At 54.0% G+C, this 20,301-nt stretch overlaps 1 protein-coding gene across 1 annotated transcript in view; it reads left to right on the top strand.

Moving 5' to 3' along the window:
• Nucleotides 1–20,301, top strand: part of PEBP4 (phosphatidylethanolamine binding protein 4) — a 199,009-nt gene that overhangs the window by 129,380 nt on the left and 49,328 nt on the right. The window lies entirely within an intron of this gene.

Raw genomic sequence — 20,301 nt, 5'->3', positions numbered from 1 at the left:
TGGGAGACGAAAAGGTGGATAAAGTGGGTAGGCGGGTTGTATCAGTCTCCAGTCTGCGTGGGCCCTGTGTAAACACACAGGGTCTCACGTCAGCCTCACGGCAGCACCGTAGACAAGCAGGGCACTCTCTGACAGGTGAGGAAGCTGTGGTTCAGAGAAGTTAGTTACCTTCTCCAGGGTCGCATCGCCAGTAAGGAGCAGAGCCTAGATTTAAACTCAGCACCAGATCAGTCGAGCAGCAGCAAGCCCAGGAAGCCCCGCTCCACGCCTGCCTGGCCGTCCTGTCACTGCCCCCTCTGCTGGCTCTGTACCGGCCTACCCGAGGCCGGGCAGACTTGGTAGACGTTAGCTCATCGGTGCCTCAGAGGACCTGTGTGGTGGCTATCGTTCCCATTTTAGAGGAGGAAGCAGGCTCAGAGAGGATACATAATTTTCCCAGGTTACACAGCTGACAAGTGGCCAAGCTAGGTCCATCTGAGTCTTGAGCACTGCTGATCCACCCTGCCTCCCTAACTGGGCTGTCCTCTCGCTTCCCTCCCCATCCTTGCCTTTTACAGTCTTACCCCATCCCGGGGATGTGGCCTTCTCCGAAACGCAACATTGGGGGATGCTGGGGATCTTGATATGGCCATGGTTCTGTCCTGGGCGTGGGGCAGCAGGTGCCGGGAAGAGATCTGGGCCAGGCACCCATAGGTGCCCCAGAAGGACAGGGACTATAAGGTGAGAATATGGCAGTTCCATTTCTTGAGGCCTGGTGTCCTTGGTGGTGGACACTTGAGGGCCAGTGGTTTTTTTCTCAAAAAAAGAGAGTAGTCGAGACACTGCTGAAGCTGGCCCTTGCTTGTATCGTCCCACAGTTTGCAGGAAATGCAGAGAGATATTCCCTGAGTACAGCTGACGCCACGGGGAGGCCGGGCCCCCGTGGTCTGTGCTAAGCTGTTCTGTTGTCCAAAAGCAGAGCCAAATGGGGTGACAGAGTGTTCTGGACACACTGGGGCCCTGAGGGAGCAGGCCCAGCCTCAGCTCACTCATATGAGCCTGCAGGGCCTGTTCCCCTGGCCCAGGCAGTGTCTCCAGCACCCCTAAAAGGTGGTGGAGCCCCAGGAGCTCAGGGCATCTCTGATGGTCCTCCCCTCCTGCTCCCTGCCTTTCTCCTGGTTCATCGCTGTTGACAGAGGATTATGTAACCTCCAAGGAGGGGAGGCCTGGAGTTCTCCCCAACACAGCGAGTGAATCGTTCTTGCTGCCGTCATTTTCTCGGCAGGAATCAGCCTCATGCAGACTGGAGTTAGGGGCTTTTCCTGGATGCTTCTGTTTCATTTAACATGCAAGGGCTAATAACTTGTCACAATTCAATAAGGCGGTGGTTACAAACACCCGGGTGGCTGCTTATTTAAATGCAGGTTTGTTAATTAGCTTCTCTTAACAAGGCTGCGCTAAATCAGGCTCCTGGCTGACGGCACCCAAGCCTGGCAGGTCTCCCAGGACGGGAGGTCAGCGACGGGGTCCCGTCCAGTGGCTGGCAGCAGGGCCAGAATTCAAGGCTAGGAGGCCGGTCCCAGCCTCACACTGCCACAGTTTCCTTAAAAACAAGGCATTGGTGACAAGTCTTAAAAACAACCGCAGGAGAGCCCCCTCTGTCTCTTGCTGCCATCCTGGTGCCCTTTCCTGCCCTGGACTCCTGAACCTGTCCTGCCTCCCAGTGTGTGGGCTGTTTCTTGTTGCCCTTCTACCAGCACCCGCCTCTTCCGCGGAGACTTCCTTTCCATGTTCCTTCAGCCCTCTCTGGCACCCTCTCTCCTTACGTATCACTAGGTACTAAGGTTGGTAGTGAGGGTGCCGGTGATGGGGACAGAAGAAAATCAACAAAGATGGAGCGCCCGCTGCATGAGGGTCCAGGCAGGGCACTTAACATACACCATCTCTGTAATCCTCACAGCGGCCCAGAGCTGAGGTGTCCTTGGCCTCCTGGGGCCTGGAGAGGTTTTGTAGCCTTCCCAAGGTCACGCAGCAGAGAGACCGCTCTGGGCCTCTCTACTCCTGGGGCACAAGTAGCGCTTGCACAACAGGTGTATTAAGTGAGTGCTACTCATTCCACCATCCTGATCTCTCCTCTGAGATCTCGTGGAGCACAGTGACCCTGGTGGAATCCTGGAATCTGACTCCACCCGAGCCTGCAGGCCCCCCTCCCCACCCCGGGCATCTGACCAGCAGCCACAAGAAAGTAGCTGGGAGCCCACAGGGGCAGCACAGGCTCGGAGGCCCGGCCCCTCATGAGTCCCTCCAGGGCAGCCCTGGGCACCACAGTCTAGTGAGGAAGCCTGGCAAGGGCCAAGGCCAGAGGGAGCCGGCCATGCAGAAGCCCCAGGAGGCATGCTTCTGTAGACTCCCGCCCCTCCCAACTCTCCTCAGAGGGAAAGAGGATTGAAAGCACGAAGAGGATTGCTAGGCATCATTTGCTTAGTCTCAGGAGAGGACTGAGAAAAGATCTAAATATAGAAAGGAAATCAGAGTGAGGTTTTTATAGGGGAGACAGAGCCCTGAGAAGCCTCAGGTTGCCCAGCCTTTCCCGAGAGAAGCAGGAGACCCAGCCCACACCCTTGAACCCAAACTTCAGTGAGTCCTTCTCTGCAGAGAGGCCAGATGTGCCTGTACATGAATCCGGAGCCCGTCCAGTGCCCTCTGGCTGAGGTTGGACCTGGGGTCTGAGCAGAAGGCTGGGGACACAGGGGACGGGGGTCTTGCCCGTGACCCTGGCAAAGGCGAGCACCAGACCCTGGGAGCCAATGACTAGGATACCGGCACTGCAATGCGAACGCAGGGCGTGTTGCGCGTGGGGGCTCTCACTCTCAGGAGCACCCTAAGACGTGCTGCTTCCAAAGCTGCGCCAGCCTCTGATCACAGGGAGAGTCCTGCTCCTTGGCAGGATCATAGGCCCCAGTCTAATGAAAGCGATGGGTCTCTCCCTAGAGAAATGCGCACGCGAGCATACACGAATGCATACAATTTTGCAATTCCTGGTTGTTTATGGACTACTTGAAACCTGTTCGTGAATGCCAGGTTAAGATCTCCTGCTTGAAGAAGACATTCTAAGAGACTTTTCTCCTAATTAGAACTCCAGTGTGCCCAGATAAGATTTTCTATACGTGTTCCATGGACCCTACCTAAAAATTGAAGCTCTCTAAAACTCTGATGGATGGTTTGGGCATCCCTCGGTTTTTCAAGGAATTGCACAATGCTTAGCACATAGTGGGTGCTCTACAGACACATGTTGAATGAATGAGTGAAAGGTTCCTACGTGCTCTGTGATTTTGTGCCACCCTGTTTTGTTTTATTTTGTTTTGTGAGGAAGACTGGCTCTGAGCTAACATCCATTGCCAATCCTCCTCTTTTTGCTAAGGAAGATTGGCTCTGAGCTAAGATCTGTGCCCCTCTTCCTCTACTTTATATGGAACGCTGCCACAGCATGGCTTGATGAGTGGTATGTCTGTCTGCGCCTGGGATCCGAACCTGTGAACCCCGGGCTGCCGAAGCGGCGCGAACTTAACCAGTGTGCCACAGGGCCAGCCCCTATCACCCTGTTTTTATAGCTCACAGGATCACCCTTAATTGTGGTATCAAACCCACTGATCAGGTGCCTTGTGCCATCAGGGTCTTTGAAAGTGGAGTGTGGGAAGGCATCTCAGGCCTAGGCTTCTGGGTCCTCTGCCCAGTGTCTCCAGCACCCACCCCAAGAGACCTCCCCACCTCACCCTGACTCCCACCCTAAGTGTGTTCCCAGGCAACTGGGCATCTGCATCCAGTCAAGGCTGACATGGGCAATCACGAGGGAGCCAGAGAGGGACTAAGAAGAAGACCTCATCCCAAATCCTCCCCCCTACCTCCTCCCACCCACCAGAAGACATTGAGAGTAAGGAGGGGACCCAGGCCCGCAGGCCCTGTTTGTAGGGTGTTTCCTGGGCCCGGCTGAGACAGGCCCAGCTCTGCCACCTCCCCCCAGGAGAGGAGTGAGGAGAGCGTTCCGTGTCTGAAGTCCTATATGGGCACCTCCAGACATCAGCCGAGAACCCCGAGCCTGAGCCAGGGCTCAAGGTCTAGAATAGGGGCTGACGCCAGGGAGCCAGACTGTTCCGTCGCCCAGATTTCTCCGGGCAGCTGGGCCACGTGACAGTGCCAACTGAGGCGGGGAGTGGCTGTGTGGGAGGCCCGGGTACAGGGGGAGGGAACTCCTACCCCCGCCCAGGCCTTGGATCATTTGAAAGGCAAATGTGCTGGGTTGCCTAGGGAACAGAAGAAAAGGGACTTCCCTAGCACCCTAGCACCGGTGACTAGTAAGGGATGGAGATGGAGCTGTGATGCTGAGAAAATTGTTTCCAAAAAAAAGTAAAAAGCGGTGACTAAGCAGCCCTGGTTATGTAAAGTGATCCCTGAGGAAGTGTGGGGAAAAGCCTGGAACCCACCCCCGTGTCCCTCCTCCCCACTCCAGCCCGGATCCTGCTGCCATGGGAGTTTCCACCAGCCCCGCCCCTCCCCTCCTCCCCAGAGCTCCCTCCTCATCCACGCACAGGACCTCCAGGAGGGGCAGCCCCGCCCCAACAGGACGCTCACTGCCAGTGGCAACCAAATGGGGTGCCTTCCTTGTCCAAAAGGGGACCCCTTGTGACAGTTCTTGGACCTCTGCTCAGAACAGGGCCCCCAGGGTCAGCTCGACAGGGCAAAGGGTCATTTGCCATCCCAGAACCGGAGGCTGTTCCATTCCAAAGACAAAGAGTTCCAGATTTGAACCCCGACACTGCTAGTTGCCAACTGTGAGCTTGGGCGAGTTATGGAGCCTCTTTGAGCCGGTTTCCTTGTTGTGGATAGGAGATAACGTCTACCCCAGAGGCTGCTGGTGTTCCAGGCACAGGGCTGACACATGGCAGGCACTCGACATGTGTTAGTTTCCTTTCCTCTTAGCCAGAGGAACCCTAGAGACCCTCCCGTCCTTTGGTGAAAGGGAAAGTCTGAGGCTGATCATTAGACTCACTTGAGATCCAAGGAGTCTAAGCATCACTGTCCACGTTCTTCCAGCTGATGAAGGGCCACTGATCCAGGCACCTTATCTGCCTGGTGAGTTGTGGCAGGGTGAGTCTATGACTTCAGGCCTCATAATTTCCACCGCAGGGATTCTCCCAATTCCCAGGACTCTAACTCTGGCTGCCTAAAGGGCATCCTCTTGAGAGCAGCCCAGGAGAGAGTAGACCTCAAAGCATCAATGAGATGTGGCACAGGCAGAAACACAAACACCTGCGGCTCCTCCATTCTCTTGACTGTGCATCCTTGGGGGGAGAAGGGACCTGATTGCTCTGGACAAATGGGTTTCAAGGCATGAGCTACTCTGGGCCTCAAAAAGTTATAGAAAGGGCCTGGGAAACAAGGGCCTCTGTCACCAGTGAAAGTGACCAGGCCTGAGTGAGGAAGGAAACTGATCACCTGCCACAGGATACCTGGGAAGACACCCCACTTTTAACTACACCCAGCAGACTACTGTGCCAGCCTCTCTCTCAGGAGCGTTTGCATGTCCAATAGAAACCCCCTGGGCTGTACTTTAAGCCCTGTTTCCTCTCATTTGTCCTCCTAGGAAAATAAAAATAGCTAATCACCTTCTGTATGCTTATACTTCAACAGCCCAAACTATGAAGAAAAACATCACGGAGGGATCGAGGCCTGAAACCTACCATTTTCCCAGAAGTCTGAGGGACTGGGAGAACCTTGTTCCTTTTTAATCACAATCCCCGCATTTCTTGACCCTTAAAAGCGTCCCCTGGGTAGTCAGGACAGAGTTGCCCTGCCTCTGGAGCAGCCAGATTGGCTCGGAAGCAGAGACCAAGGAGAAGAGCAGAGAGCCCTCGGCAGAGGCTCTGGCCGCCTCTGATCCCGTGCTGCCCTCCCTGCCCACTGCCCACTGGCAGATCCTGCTCCACTCTGCCCCATGCTGTGCTCACGCCCTAAACTCGGGTTCAAATCCACCTTCTCCCAAGCCCAGTGAGGCATACTGAAGGTTTCCTTCTGGGATCCTCAGCGCTCCTTCCATTTCCTGTTGAATTTCAACTCAATCTCTCCTCTTGGAGAGCAAACCTTCCTTGCTCTTCCTAGTGCTAAGCACGATGCTAAACCTGCAGTAAGTGATGGATAGGTATTTGCTGGGTGAATGAACTCTTCCCCTCAGTGGGGAGGCGGGGGGGGCCACGGTGCAGCCTGGGCTTTTCAATCTCCCATATAATGGGGGTAGGGACACTTGTGGCTGGTGCCCTAGATGATCTAAGACCCTTACAGCTCTTGGCCCAGTGTCTCTGAGACAACATAAAAACACACTAGAGTCAGAGTCAGAGACATATATGCATCTAGCCTGATCACCTCTTGGTGAGGTGACCCCTGGCAAGTCACTTACCTCTCTGCGCCTCAGATGCTTTATCTGTACATTGAGGCCAACACCAGCGACCTCAGGGTTGTGGGGAGAATGAGCACCTGGGACATCCGAGGTCCTCAGGAAACATTAGGGGAGTCCAAATATGGGGCACTTTGGACCTCACAGAGGTGTAGGGTCCTCCTGTGCAGAGTCTGGGTCCCCGTGGGTTTCCTTTCTTGGGATCTCAAACTCTCCTCTGGCCCGCATGGCCTGCACAGGGAGCCAGGCAGCTGACTTGGTGAGGAAACCCCGGTCCTCACTTCTCCCACACCCCCCGCCCACCTTCCCACCACCTCCTCCCCAGAGGCTCGTAATTGGTGTTGTGAGGATTAGTCACCGTGCCAGTGCAAGGCTGCCTCCCCCACAGCCCAGGCCCCCCACACAAGCAGACTGGCTGAATGCTTAATTGGAGTTCCTCACACCTCCGAGGACAGCCTTCCACAAGATGACAAGGACTCAGAGCCCCCACTGCAGAGGGCTGCTAACGATGGGCCAAGGACTTTGCTTTCCCCAAAAAGGCACCCTCCAGACGGCCTCAGCAGAGCAGGGAGAGAAGGCTGGGAACCTGTCTCCGTGCCCAGCACCCAGACAAGAAAGGACATCCAGAACCTTCTCCTAACAGGCTTGCTGGGAAGATCTCCACTCAGGCCTGCTCATCTCAGTAGAAAGGGTGGCCCCAGCCCAGCTCCATCAGCAGAAGCCTCTTTCCCCTCCCAGAAGCACAGGAGAGGGAAGTGGGGACCACAGGAAGGCAGGGAGAAGTCACTTGGGTGGAGCCACTCCTACTACGTGCAGGGTACCAAGTGAGGGCTGGAGGAGGCCAAGGGACCTGCGCATGTTCATGCCGTGCCCGCCATCCTGCTCACGTGCTCCTATGTGCCCCCATGACCGCTCTAAAGAAGACTGAGAGAGGCATCTTAGAGGCAGCAGGACACCGGCTCCCTGGTTTGGCTGTCCCAGAAGAGTTGGGGGTTGTTGGGTCGGAGGAGTGAGGTCACTCGTCACCTTCTCAGTGCTGAGCTGGATGAGAGGGACACTCACCACAGAGCTCAGATGAGCTCAGGACAGCAGGAGAGCCCAGGTTCAGACAGCACTCGGCTTCAGGGGTGCAGGGGGCAGACCCCACCCCATTCCAGAGGCAGAAGGCAACCCGAGAGAGGAAGGGGACAGTGGCGGCTGCTGCCCTGGGAGCACTGCTATCTGAGGGTCCACCTCTGTGGGACTCTGTCCCCTCCCTGGGGGACTGTCCCATCCTGAGATAGAAGGGGATGGGAATGCGAGGAATCAGAGTGTGGTGATGGCCCTGGGAATGAGGGAGCCAGGCTGTAATTTCTTTTAGGGCCTGGGAAAGCCAGAAAGTGAAAAGAAACCTTCTCCCACACGCCCGCAGCCTCCCAGCCTTGCGCATGTAGTCGGATTCCCTCAGCCTCCTACAAGGTTATCCTCAGTGCAGGGAAAGGGCCTCATGGTTAGGTTCTCTCCCCCTCTCAAGGGGAAAGCTGGGACTCAGAACAGCTCTGCCACTCACAGTATTTCCCCACACCGCACGCCAGTCACCAGTCACCACCCCAGCTCTGGGTGTGCCGGGAGTGCCGAGTGCCATGCAGGGTGAGTGAGGAGAGGAGCCTGGCACCCTCGGGGCCGGGCAGGCTGGGAGGCAGGGCTTGAGCTCCCGGTCTTTTTCCTGCTGTTTTCCGGGGAACCTGTCCAGCGCCTTCAGGGCCTGCCTCTCGCCTGAGGATCCCCACTCTCCTCCCAGCCCCTCTTCCACCCCAGGCTAAGCCCACGTGAGCGCTGGCTCAGGTAGCTCTCACAGCCTAGAGGGATCCCGTCCATGGTCTCATCCTCCCCAATCTAAAGTAAACCCCACCTGTGTCTTAGGGCTCACTCCTTCCCAGAGCCCACGAAACCACAGCTGTCCTGATGGGCTCCCTGCAGCAACAGCCATTCTCTAAGTGCCTCGTGTGGCCCCCAGCTGGCGAGTTCCTCCTAAGGACAGGGCCCTGTCCTGCCCCTCTCTCAGCTCTCTCACGAGGTTGGCTCAGGGAAACACTTTAGTGATTGGCTGCATGCACTGTTCTAGACCGAAGGCCCAGACCAGAGGGGAAGTGGAAGGAATGAAGAGAATCAGAGAATGAGGAAGGAGGCAAGCCTGCCCTATTGAACTGCCTTCCCAGCCTTTCGCTTGTTTTCTCGGCCCACGCTACTTGTCTGCACAAGTGCCTCCTTTGCAGCCCCCTCCCCTCCAGACCTCAGCTTGTGCCGCCCCCACCCCCACCCTTCCCCTGTCTCCACCCAAACCTGCCCTCTTTGGGATCCATCACAAGCCATCTCAGTTTCCCCCACCCCCCCGAGCCATGTCCCCATGCCATCCTTCAGGGAGGCCTGGCTACGGACTTGAGGCCATATTGGCCACCACCTTGGGTACCTGGATCAGAAAAATGCCCTGCCAACCCCTCTCCATCTCCCATTCCATAACCTGTTACTAAGCTCCTTACATCCACAAGTGATTGTGTCATAACCAGCTGGGAAACAGACGGAGGAATCAGTGTTTGCAGATAGGGAGAGAAATAGCACCAAGAAAAGATAAGTAAAAATGCAGAGAGGCCTGGACGGATGAAGAAAACAGTGGTGGAGGAGGGTGGGAGAGGATGGAGTGGCCATCTACGGGAAAGGCCAGTGGTTTGAAGGCTAAAAGCAAGGCAGCTGGCGTGCCCAGGAGGGCTAGCAGACTGGTTAGCCTAGCTGCTGTTCAAAGGGCCTCACGTGTGGGGCGCCCATGGAAAGCCCTCGAAAACCACATAATGTTGCTGTTGAAAGACTGTGTTTACCAGCTTTGACATGGATTGCTCTTTGTACCGTGGAGAACTGTCATGTTTTTTACCAAATCCCTTCTATAAGTAAGAAGGGATAAAGGGATGGTGAAAGGTTTGCAATGGCTTCTGGAGGCCCATGTACCCCCAAAATGCCTTGGTATGGTCCTTTCGCCCCACGTGTGAGCCCCAGCATCAGCATTTCAAGATTCTGTTCTTCAGAGAAACCTCTGCCCCTTGCTGAGGCTTTCTAAGTGCTACGCTGGCATGGGAGTGAAGAAGAGGAGGGTCCAAGTGGTCTCCAGGCCCTGCGGAGGTGACAATGTCTGCCCTGGGCAGCCCCGGCCACAGACCCACCTCCCTTTCCAGTTGGAGACGCCCTTGTACATGCGTACGGACCCCTGTTCTTTCAGGGGTGAGCCCAGACAACCCTGGCTGTTCCTGGTGGGGACAGACGGGCCAGAGAAGCTCACTGCCAGCGCCTCCAGAACGGGAACCCCCCCCCCAGAGCCAAGGAGCTGGGCAAGCCTCCCTGCCCACTCAGAGATTCCGGAAGCCCTTCATGTCTGGAGAACCCGCCTCCCCAACCTCTCTCTGCTTCCTCTGTCTGTCTCCTTCTCCGACTCCTGTGAGTGCACAGGAGGGCTGAGGGAAGCCCCGTGAGCCTGTGATGAACGGAGCTAATTTCTGGTTTGCTGGTATGCCACAGAGACGCTGCCTCCGTTCCCCTCCTTCCCAGCAAACCCTCTCCCACACACAGACAAATAGGCTGCATATTTAATTGGAATTCCTCACACCTACAGGGTAAAGCCTTGTCAGTAGAAATAGAGCCCACAGCCAGCTGGCTTCCCCCATTCCACCCACCTTGTCTCTTAAAAAGAAATCCCCCCCCCCATACGTGAACACCCACCCACAGGCCCTCGCGCATCCCTCCCAGCATGGTTGTAAAGGAGGGATTTGTTGGCAGTGATGCTCCTTTCCTGGGCTGCTACAGCTGGGCCCACCCGGCAGAGACCACCCGGAGGCTTCTCCCTGGCAGACGGGCTGTGACTGCTTTCTCATCGCCCACCTGGGGAACCCCCTGACCAAAGCTCTTGGGGCTCTGGGGTCCCTGAAGGGTGCTGGGAGGCACTGGCTGCTTAGCTATCAGAGATCAGGTGATGTGGAGAAGGAAGGAGAGGAGAGCCATAAAATCCTAGAACATTCCCCTAGAAGAGACCTGGGAGCCCACCTCTCTTGGTACAAGTGGGAAAACTTTCACACGGCTAACTTATGGCAGAGCTAGGCTAATCCTGGTTCTGCATTCCAAGGACGCTGGTTTGCCCCTCATTCTGTGGCATCTCTCCCCATTCGGGGAAGGGGGTGGCACACGGGGACTGGTAGGACTGAGGAAGAGGGACTCCTGGGGAGGAGCAGGTGAGGACTGGAGGGCACAGAAGGGCAGGCCACCGAGATGGGGGTGAAACAGACCAAGGAGTCCTTATGGGGGTGAAACAGACCAAGGAGTCCTTATGGGGGAAAGTCAGCTTGATTTGTTTCCCATATGGCAACAGAGAAAGAGGTCTGGGTGAGGAGGCTGGAGCAACAAAACGTAACGGCGGTGACAGGCCTGGGGAGGCGGCGCCCTTAGCACGGCCTCAGGGACGCCCCGCCTGAGCTCTGCCCAGGAACCACAGCTGGCCGTCCTGGGGGGACAAATGGGCCGGGGAAGCTCACTGCCAGCCCCACCAGAACGGGAACCCCTCCAAGCCTCACACTGTAACCTCGGCATTCAGAGTCAGCACCTCAGTGGGTTTGTGGAGACTTGGTCACCCGTGGGTGGTTTTTCTCTTGCCACCCTCTCCCTGTGGGGCCTCCTTCCTCTCTGGCTAACACTTCTCGTCACATTGAGCCTGGCACAGGGCTGCACCAAACCTGTGTGTCAGTGAGTAGACAGCTGCCTATGGGGCTCTGAGGAGCACTATGACATCCTCGTTCTCCCCCACAAAATATCATCTCAGTTTGCCTGAAAGTTCACTATTAGTGACTCATTTCTTTGGGTTAAACATAGCCCTCTGTTTTTGCACACAGCTGCTCTAAGAAAGGGTAACTAACTCATTGAGTTCTTAACATCCCAGCGTGAATGGGGATATAGATGAGATCTAGGAGGCTGAGAGGACAGCAGGAAGTGGAAGTAGAAAAGGAGACACAAAGGAGGAAGGGAAGCTATTGGAAGGGAAGAAGAGACCAAAGAAAGGGGCAGCAAGAAGCAGCTCTCTTGACCTTGAGCGCGGCTGTTCACAACCATCGCTGTTCCAGAGTGAAGTAAAGAAACCCCTTTATTTAGGTACAGCACTCTGTGATGTACAAAGCTCGATCCTCACAACTCTTTGAAGCCAGAAAGAGGGAGGTCATTGTGCCCATTTTTACAGTTGAAGAGACTGAGGCTCTTGCAATCTGGACGACTTGCCATCTAGTCTGTGAGTGGGAGAGTCAGGACTCTCTACTTTACCCCCTGTGTACAGAAGCTGTTAGGGTGCCCTCACAGGCTCACCTTCTCCCCAGCTTACCCACAGTCCTCTGGTCAGAACAGGAAAGGTCCCCGTAGAGAAGCAAGAATGAAAACCAGGCCAGGAAGGGTGCAAGGGGACAGGGTGAATGCAAGGGAGCAGTGGGAGCAGCAAGCATACTGCGTGTCCTGAAGCTTCCACTGAGACTTGGCATGGAGAGGGATATGGATGGAGGGCAGAGCCCCGCACTCACTCACTGGTAACAACGAGTCTGATGCCAACATCACAACATCCCACAGGTCCTTCTGTTGGCAGCCAGACTCCCCAGGCACCCACACGGGGGCCGGGAAGGCTTTGCTGGCCTTGGGTTTGAGGAGGAGGCTGGTTCTGGACAGAGTGGGGTAGGCTAGACCCAGGAAGGTCACCAGGCAGACAGTGAGGGAAGCAGGAAGAGACCCCAGGAGCCCTGCTGAGAAATCCTACAGGCTTCCAGGCCCAGCTTTTCCCACTTCCCTCCTATCCCTTCTTCTGTTCCTGCCTCTTTCTTCCCTCGTGTCACAGTTCTGTCTTCAAGCTTTCCACTCTGCAGGAAGTGGTCTGTCCACCATATTGAAATTGTCCCCTATGTCTCCCTCTTAATGAGCCAGGTTAAATATGCTGTAATCAGAGTAATAATACACCTGGGCTGGTTCTCCAGAGAACTGCCTTTTGTACTGCAATAGGACATTAATAGCAATTATTCTGCTTTGTAATTGGAGCTTTAAATACTAATTCAAACAGCCAGAGGAAAACCAATTAGTGCTAATTTATCTCTATGTGTTTTCCAGAGCTGGTGTCTGTCACACTGTGAAGAAATAGGTTGGTAATTAGTACAGTTGAGTGGTAGATAGAAGTAATTATCAGATTCTTTCATTTTTCTTAGGGAAAAAAATGGGTAGGGGGTAGGGAAGGCCAAGATAGGTTCTGTAAGTCTTTGTTCCCTTGAAGTTTAAAGGGAAGGCCCACAATAGCTCTGCGATCCCAGCCCTCAGCACCCCAGCCGTACAGGTGTGTCTGAGAGACAGCGGGCTCTGATGGAGGCTGCTCTGAAGGCTTTCACAGGGGCTCTCCAGCTAATAGGCTCACAGAAGTACCACCAGCACCATTACAGGAAGCAGAGCATGTCCTATTTGTCCGGGGAAAGGTTTATAAGCCCCAAACAGCTGACCACAAGGCCAAGCAGACAGCGGGACTGGGTCACAGGCCTGCCTCTCAGTCTCCAGCTGTGTGGCCCGAGCGAAGGTGCCGAACCCCTCGGAACATCCGTTTCCCCATTTGTAAAGTGGATGTAATAATACCTACCTCACAGTGTGGTTGTAAGGATTGAATTAAATAAAATCATGTATACAATGTGCCTAGAAGCCAATAATAATAGGTATGAGTTACTGGGTGCTTACAATTTGCCTGGGACTCTTCTAGATGACTTTGTATGTGTTATCTCCAACCCTCCAAAGCCATAGGCTGATTCACTGTGTTTGTTTATTTCCCTTTCCCTCTCCCATCCATACCTCTCACCAGCCGTACGGCTCAGGAGAAGTTATTAATTTCACAAAGTCTCGATTTCCTCATCTATGTAATGGGGGTCATAATAGGACCTTCCTTACAGAGTTTTGGTGAAGATTAAAGGAGACGACGATTATAAAAGCTCTTAGCACAGTGGCAATCAGGGAGCAGGGGCTCCATCACCATTATCAATATTATTATTTCATTGCATGTGGTTTTGTTGTAATCTATACAAATCCTCCATTGAAAGAGGTAGCTATGGTACTGTAAACACCTGTTATTTCTAATCCACAGGGATTCCTCAGATGCTCGATATGCACTCACTGCTCTAGGGAGCTGCTCTCTCCATTAGAAAGGTGGCCAGCACACGCTGAGCAACAGAAGATAGATAATCATGACATTTCACGGAGATTCGCAGTCTACAAAATGCTGTCACAAAAAGCCTTTTCACAAGTGAGTGGGTTGAGAATTATTTAAATCCCCATTTTACAGATGGGAAATGAGGCTCAGAGACTTTTTAAAGTTTTAAGCGACTTGTTCAAGAAAGTGGTAAAATCAGAACCCAGACCCAGGCTTTTCACTGCAAAACCTGCCTAGGCGCTCACTAAATGCTTGTTGATGGATGGATATACGATATCACCTAAACCGCCGACCGGGAGCTCATCCTCCTGCGTGAGGAGCAAGGCTGCTCAAGGAGAGGTGGGGCGGAGGCCCAGAAATCTGCAGAGGAGAGATGGGCAGTGGCAGAGCTGGACAGCTTCGCTCAGCCTAGGCAAGGCTCCTTAACATGTTGAACTAGTAGGTGACAGTGAAAAACTGGGAGACAGCATCTAATAATATGGGTGAAGATCTGGCAACTCGGGCCATCTCCTGTTCTCACAGAGCCCACCTCATACACACAGTAGACCTACCTGGACCCTGTAGGCATATGAGGTGTGTCCCCCCCGGGCCAGGCTCCAAGAATGGGCAGTATAAGGGTAGAGAAGGGGAAGATGGTGTAGCCACCTCCTACAGTTATTTACTGCTCCCACAGAAGGGGCAGGCAGGGGCCAAGGTGCAGCCTGCACTTTGCCCATCAGCCACTCACCCAGTCTAGGAGCTTCCTCCACCCAAAGGAAGGAGAGCCTTCTTTCTGATCACACAAAGCCGCCCGCAATATGCTTGCCAAGCTGTGGGCTTCCGCCCAGAGGGACTCCTGTTTCCTAGGGGCTAGGAGCTGCCCCAGATTCGACATGTCTTAGAGACAAAGTTTGAGAAGTTGAGACTGGCCAAGATGGCAGAGTGCACAAGGGGGAGTCAGAGAGACTGAGGGGAGGAGAGTGTAGACGAGTTGATGGCGGCAAGAATGGGAAGACAAGGAAAGAAAGGAAAGGGTGTAGGTATGCAAGCATGGCAAGGGACTGACTAGGTGTGGATCAAAATAATAATGACTGGGGGAATGATGGGTAATTTTAATTTTCTTCTTTTGGTTATTTGTATTTTCTAAATTTTCTATACTGAGCATATTTCTTTTTTATACTAAGAAAAACAATGAAACTCATTTTTAAAAAAGGAAGGGACATATGCTAGAGACATTTTGAGGGAAGAATTGACAGAATTTGATAAGTGACTAGAAAAGGGTGATGAAGGAAAAAGGGGAGTCAAAAATAACTCCACAGTTTCGAGACTGGCTGATAGGGAAAGTGACAGAGAAAGAGAAGTCAGGTGGGGAGTCAGACAGCGGGGAAATGATCCCATCAGTTTCAGACTGTGAAGCCAGCCGAGCTGCGGCCTTGGAGGGCGTTCACGCCGCACGAGAGGAAGAGCGGCCCAGAAAGGAGGACTGAGGCACAGGGCGGGGAAGGCGGTGCTCACAGGCTGCAGGGCAGCCCTGAGTGGAGAACAGAACTTGGGCTATCCTGAAGGAAATGGTCACTCCAGAGCTGCAGACCTTCCTGTCTCGGCAGGGGCTCTAGAAGACAGGCCCCAAGACAAGACTGGAGTAGACCACCCAAATGGCCTTCCTGGGCTTGGAATTGGGCTTCTTGGTTGTACGAGGAGGCTGGGCCTGAGGGAGGCCACAACTGACGGGCTTAATACATGACAGAGAGCTGGGCGGGGAGTGGAGGTTGTTGGGCCTGAGGCCCTGCAGGCTGAGGCGGCAGAAGACAGAACACACCCGCTGGGAATTCCCAAGGGTCCCAGTGTCATTGGTGATGGCAATAAAGATGGAAGGCTGGGGAACTCATCTCTGGAGGAACAGGAGCCATTTCTCACATTGAGAAGGGTCTGCCTGAATCTTACCTCCCAGCCAACCCCTTGGCCCCCAATTGCCCATAAAAGCATTGTCAGTGCCCAGAAACCCATTCAGCCTGCTCCTGACTTGACTGGTCTACAGGGGCTTTGGACCTGCCGGAGCCTCAGAGACCAAGTGTCCCAGGCCACACAAGCACCCAGGACTGGAAAAGGCTATTCCCTCTGGCCTCTGGAACCATCTGCCTTATATCTGCTTGTAACACAGCCAAGGGTGAGTCTCCTGAGGCTCTGAGTGAAAAGTTGCATCCTGACTAGGGCAGTCCAGCCAGCCAGCTGCAAACCCATTGCCCCTTCCATTCAGGTCACCTCTCTCCTCCTCCCCATGCCACCCTGCCCCCCACCCCCTGTGCCAGCCCTCCAGCACCTCACTGAACCACCATTGCCTTAAAAGACTCCACACTGACTGAGCCTGAGGCCCCACCCGAGGCTGCGTCACTGTTTCCTTAGCAACCGAAGGGGTGGGTGAAAAGTAACACACAGAGCAAATAAAATGTGTTTGCTTTCTGAGGTGACTCTCCTCGGCATCATGGGGCCACAGATGGCCTTTCTCCTCCTTTCACCAAGGCTGCTCTGGGGGGCTCCTGTGAGAGCCCCCCAAACCTCAGGCAAGGAGCACTTCACAACAGGCCTCGGTAACACGTGTGCTCTCACTCTGCTAGGAGCTCTCCTGCCAGGAGAAATGAGATTATCTGGTGAGGGCCCAGCCTCTGCACATACATACTGGGCGCTAATGAGACTGAGATAGCCCCGAAAAATCATCAGCCGGGGTGTCGCTCTGAGGAGCACAGAGCCACCCAGGAGAGCGCACAGCCAGCCACGGCCTTGGGAAAAGGCCCAACGTGACCCCAGTGCTCCGGGGCTTCTACACTCAACATCCTCTCCCAAGGCCCTCAGACACCCGGGAACTTCCAATGGGCGCTGTCAGAAACCCTGATAGGCGTGTCCCCAAGACTCCAAAGTGCTTCTCAAATCATCGTTTTATTAAGTTATAAATATATACGTCAAAAAACAGATCTTAAGTGTAAAACGTCACAGTTTTCACCTATTGTCTTCGTCTGATTGGGCTGCTGTAACACAATACCGTGGACTGGGGGTGCTGATGAACAAGTCCGCGATAAGGCCAGGTTCTGGTGAGGGCCTTCCTCTGGGTTATGGACGTCGACTTCTCCAAGTGTGCTCCGTGGAGGAGAGCAGGGAGGAGGGGAAGCAGCTCTCCCGCAACTCCCATCAGGGCACTAATCCCAGCATGAGAGCCCCACCCTCACAGCCTCATCTAGTCCTAATTACCTCCCAAAGGCCCCACCTCCTAATACATTAGGGGGCAGAGTTTCAACATGTGCATTTTGGGGGGACACAAACATTCAACCCATAACACCATCACCAAGATCAAAACATGGAATATTTCCAATGCCTCAAAAGGCTCCCCCATGCCTCTTCCCAGTCAATATTGCCACCCCGAAGGTGACAGTATTGTGACTGCTGCCATCATCAGTAAGGCCTGTAGTGAGCTTCGTGTGGATGGAACTGTGTGGTGGCTGCTCCTTTACATCTGGCTGCTTGCATGGCATTCTATCTTGAGAGTCGCCCCATTGTTGCAGAAGGCAGCGCTTCCTTCTTTTCTCTCGCTCTGCCGCGTACCTAAGTGCTTCTAAATTTCTCAAGGGCCTTCACGTTCATGTTCTTCTCCAAGTCAGTGACTTGCAACTGTTATTCCATCAGGCCACGTGTGACCGCAGACATCCATGCCCAGGCGAGGCCAGGTTGTGCTCAATTCCAGGGTGCACCCTTTCTATCCCACTGGAGGAATTGCACAGGAATGCGAGCGGGTATGACGGCATGATGGGGACAACCTTGAATTCCCTCTAATTTACAGAGAAAGGGCAGATTATTCAAAAACTGCGGCACTTTATTATTTGTAACGTATTTGTTTGTGACATCTCACAACTGCTGGTAGGACACCAGCATGTCACAGCTTTTAGACTGAGAACTGCTAGTCTAGGTGATGTGATTTCAGAAGTAAAGGAAGGCCATTTCCTGCCCCCAAAAATATCTCTTTCCTCCACCCCACTGCTTCCCCTGAAGTTTCACCCCAGTCAGTTTATCGTGCTCTCTCAAGCAGCCACAGTGTCCTCTTTTAAATTGCAGACCCTCCTGAGGGGAGAGAATCCATTCAGCCCACAGGACCTCAGCGTGGCTTATTGGGGAACCGGAAACTCCCATGTGCTGATGGTTGACTGCACACCTTGCGCAGTGTGGGACACATTTTCCACTCTTCCTCTCTCCATCCCCACAATGAGGTCGTGAGGATGGTATTGTTATCCCCATTTTGCAAATGAGGAAACTGAGGCATGGGGAGATTCAATAATTAGCCTCAAGCCATACAACCGTCAGGTTACAGAAGCAATCATTCAAACCCAGTTTAGACTCCTCCGAAGCCCATGTTGAGACCCAGCTGGGTGGGAGGGAAGTACTAGGCATTTGTGAACAAGGAGAGGGAAGGGCACAATGCTGTGCTGAGGAGAAAAGTGACACCCAGCCATAAAGCAGAGGTTTGAGGCAAAAGAGAGCACACACTGGATTCCATATGCTCGGGGTGCTGCCGCCCAGAGCCGGTGGCAGGTGCACCATGGGGGCAATCTGTCTACCGCCAGCACCAACCCCTCCTCCATTCTTGGGGACCACCAAGACCAGGTACAGCGATGTGTCACAGGTACCCAGTCACATCCTACAGAGAGCACAGACATTCCTGTCTCTGAAGGGCCAGTTTCTTCATGGCCCTCTTGGGATGCAGAAAAATGCCCATTTGGAAACTTTATGGAGTGTTAACTCCATGCCAAGAACCCTGTATGCATTATTTGAGTCTCTACAGCAACTCTGTGGAATGGGTATTCTGCGGCCCCTTTTGGAAATGAGAAAGCAGTGCTCAGAGAGCTAAGTAAATCACCACGAGGCTGCCAGCTCCGTGAGGGCAGCAACCATATCCGTACTGGGCGCCACGTATTTACAGCCAGCATTCACCACCGTGCTGGGGTTTACTGGGTGCTATGCCCTATCGGTCACTCAGAGCTGTATGGCCAGGTCTGCCTGACCCAGAAGAGCACGTCCTCACCCCCAGAGGGCCTCACTGCCAGAGCACTGGCAGAGACTCCAGCGTGAGGGTAAGGAAGCCCCGACCCTGAGGAAGGAGGCGTGGGTTTTAGAAGGAAGAGGTGTATGTAATGGGTCCATCAAGTGACACCAAGGCACAGGCTGCCGTATCTGTTGTTGTGAGGCACAATCTCTTCCTCAAAAATAGCACTTGCACCCCCATAATTCCACCATCATGTTTACTCCCTTGAGTCTTAAATGTTGAGGGTCACAGTTGTACAATTCACCACACCCACTCTGTGCCAGGCACTGTGTTGGGCTGTAAGATAAAAAATGCATAAAACTCAATGGTGTCCTCAGGATCTAGAAAAGGAGAGGTGCAAAGCCCCTGATTGCCAGGGGCTGTGGAGAGAGCCCACCCCAGGTGTGGGGCCACCAACTGTGAGAACACCATCTCAGAACAGTGCCTGGCAGGAGCGTTGATTAGATACACATGTACCTACATGCACGCGGACCAGGGAGCTTGCACGTGATCCTGAAGTCAATGAGGAATCTTGTGGAAGGGTTTTAGCAGGAGAGTGACAAAGTCAAGTTTACTTTCTATTGTGGTAACTTTGGCAGCATTAGTGATGGGAGGGATGAGAGTGTGGAGGCAGGGGACCCCTCGGAAGCGCTTGCAGTAGTCCAGGCGTAGGCTCACATGGGACTACATTAGTCCCTGAGAGGAGATGTTCCTAAGAAAGAACAGAGAGAACCCAGCGGCTTCTAGATGAGAAGGGGTATAAAGAGTGGCAACGCTCAGCTAGGTCCCCAGCAGAGCCAGCTACGTGATTTGCAGAACCCAGTTCAACCTGGAAATGTGGGGCCCTGCCTGGGGTGGAGGTAGTTAGTCTTCCCTTCCCACAGGCCCACCACCCCAACTTATGGCGAGGGGCATCCCCCAAGGATTGCAACCTCCACACCAAGACATGCTCAGTACCTGGATTAGGGGTGTGCAAGGGGCTCTGCTGAGCACCCACTGAATGCTGCCCACTGGGGCCAGGGGTGGCCACTGTTTGTCCCGCCCCAAGACACCATGGGATGAGTTCCCAACCTCCACTCTGCACCTCTACCTAGGCTCCCTCTGAGCGCAGAGGGTGGCAGCAGTCACAGAGTAGGTGGTGAGGTGGCAGGAAGCAGGACCACTCATCAGCCAAGGTCCCAAGTCCCCAGCACATGCTCCACTATCCCATCAGACTTCACTTACAAGACACAAACTGAAAGATGAAGTTACTAGAAATTTGAAAACAATGACCACAGAGAATTAAATCCCAAACGTGGGGCCCCTCAGAGCCTGTGCTGGTCACACACCCATGAAGTCAGCCTGGGCCCTGGACATACTGGGTAGACAGTGGGACTGTCAACCAACAGTGCGTTCTGGAGGATTCACATGCCACCAGTGAGGACCCTAGCATATCAAGTAATCCCTCCACAGAGAATAACCTGGACTTGAGGAAAGACTGCAGTAGAAGGTGGGAGTCAGCACTGGAGGATCAGGTGTGTCCAGGGGAAGTAGACAGATACAGAGGCAGCCTCCTCAATTTACCCAGGCTGGAGGGGCTATGGGTGTGCAGCTGTGGGGGGTGGA

The sequence above is a fragment of the Ceratotherium simum genome, chromosome 12 (genome assembly GCF_057802395.1).
Source record: "Ceratotherium simum simum isolate JZ-2026a chromosome 12, ASM5780239v1, whole genome shotgun sequence".
In the NCBI taxonomy this organism is placed as follows: Eukaryota; Metazoa; Chordata; class Mammalia; order Perissodactyla; family Rhinocerotidae; genus Ceratotherium; species Ceratotherium simum.
The sequence above is the reverse complement of the archived record's forward strand: the minus strand, read 5'-3'. Positions and strand labels throughout refer to the sequence as shown.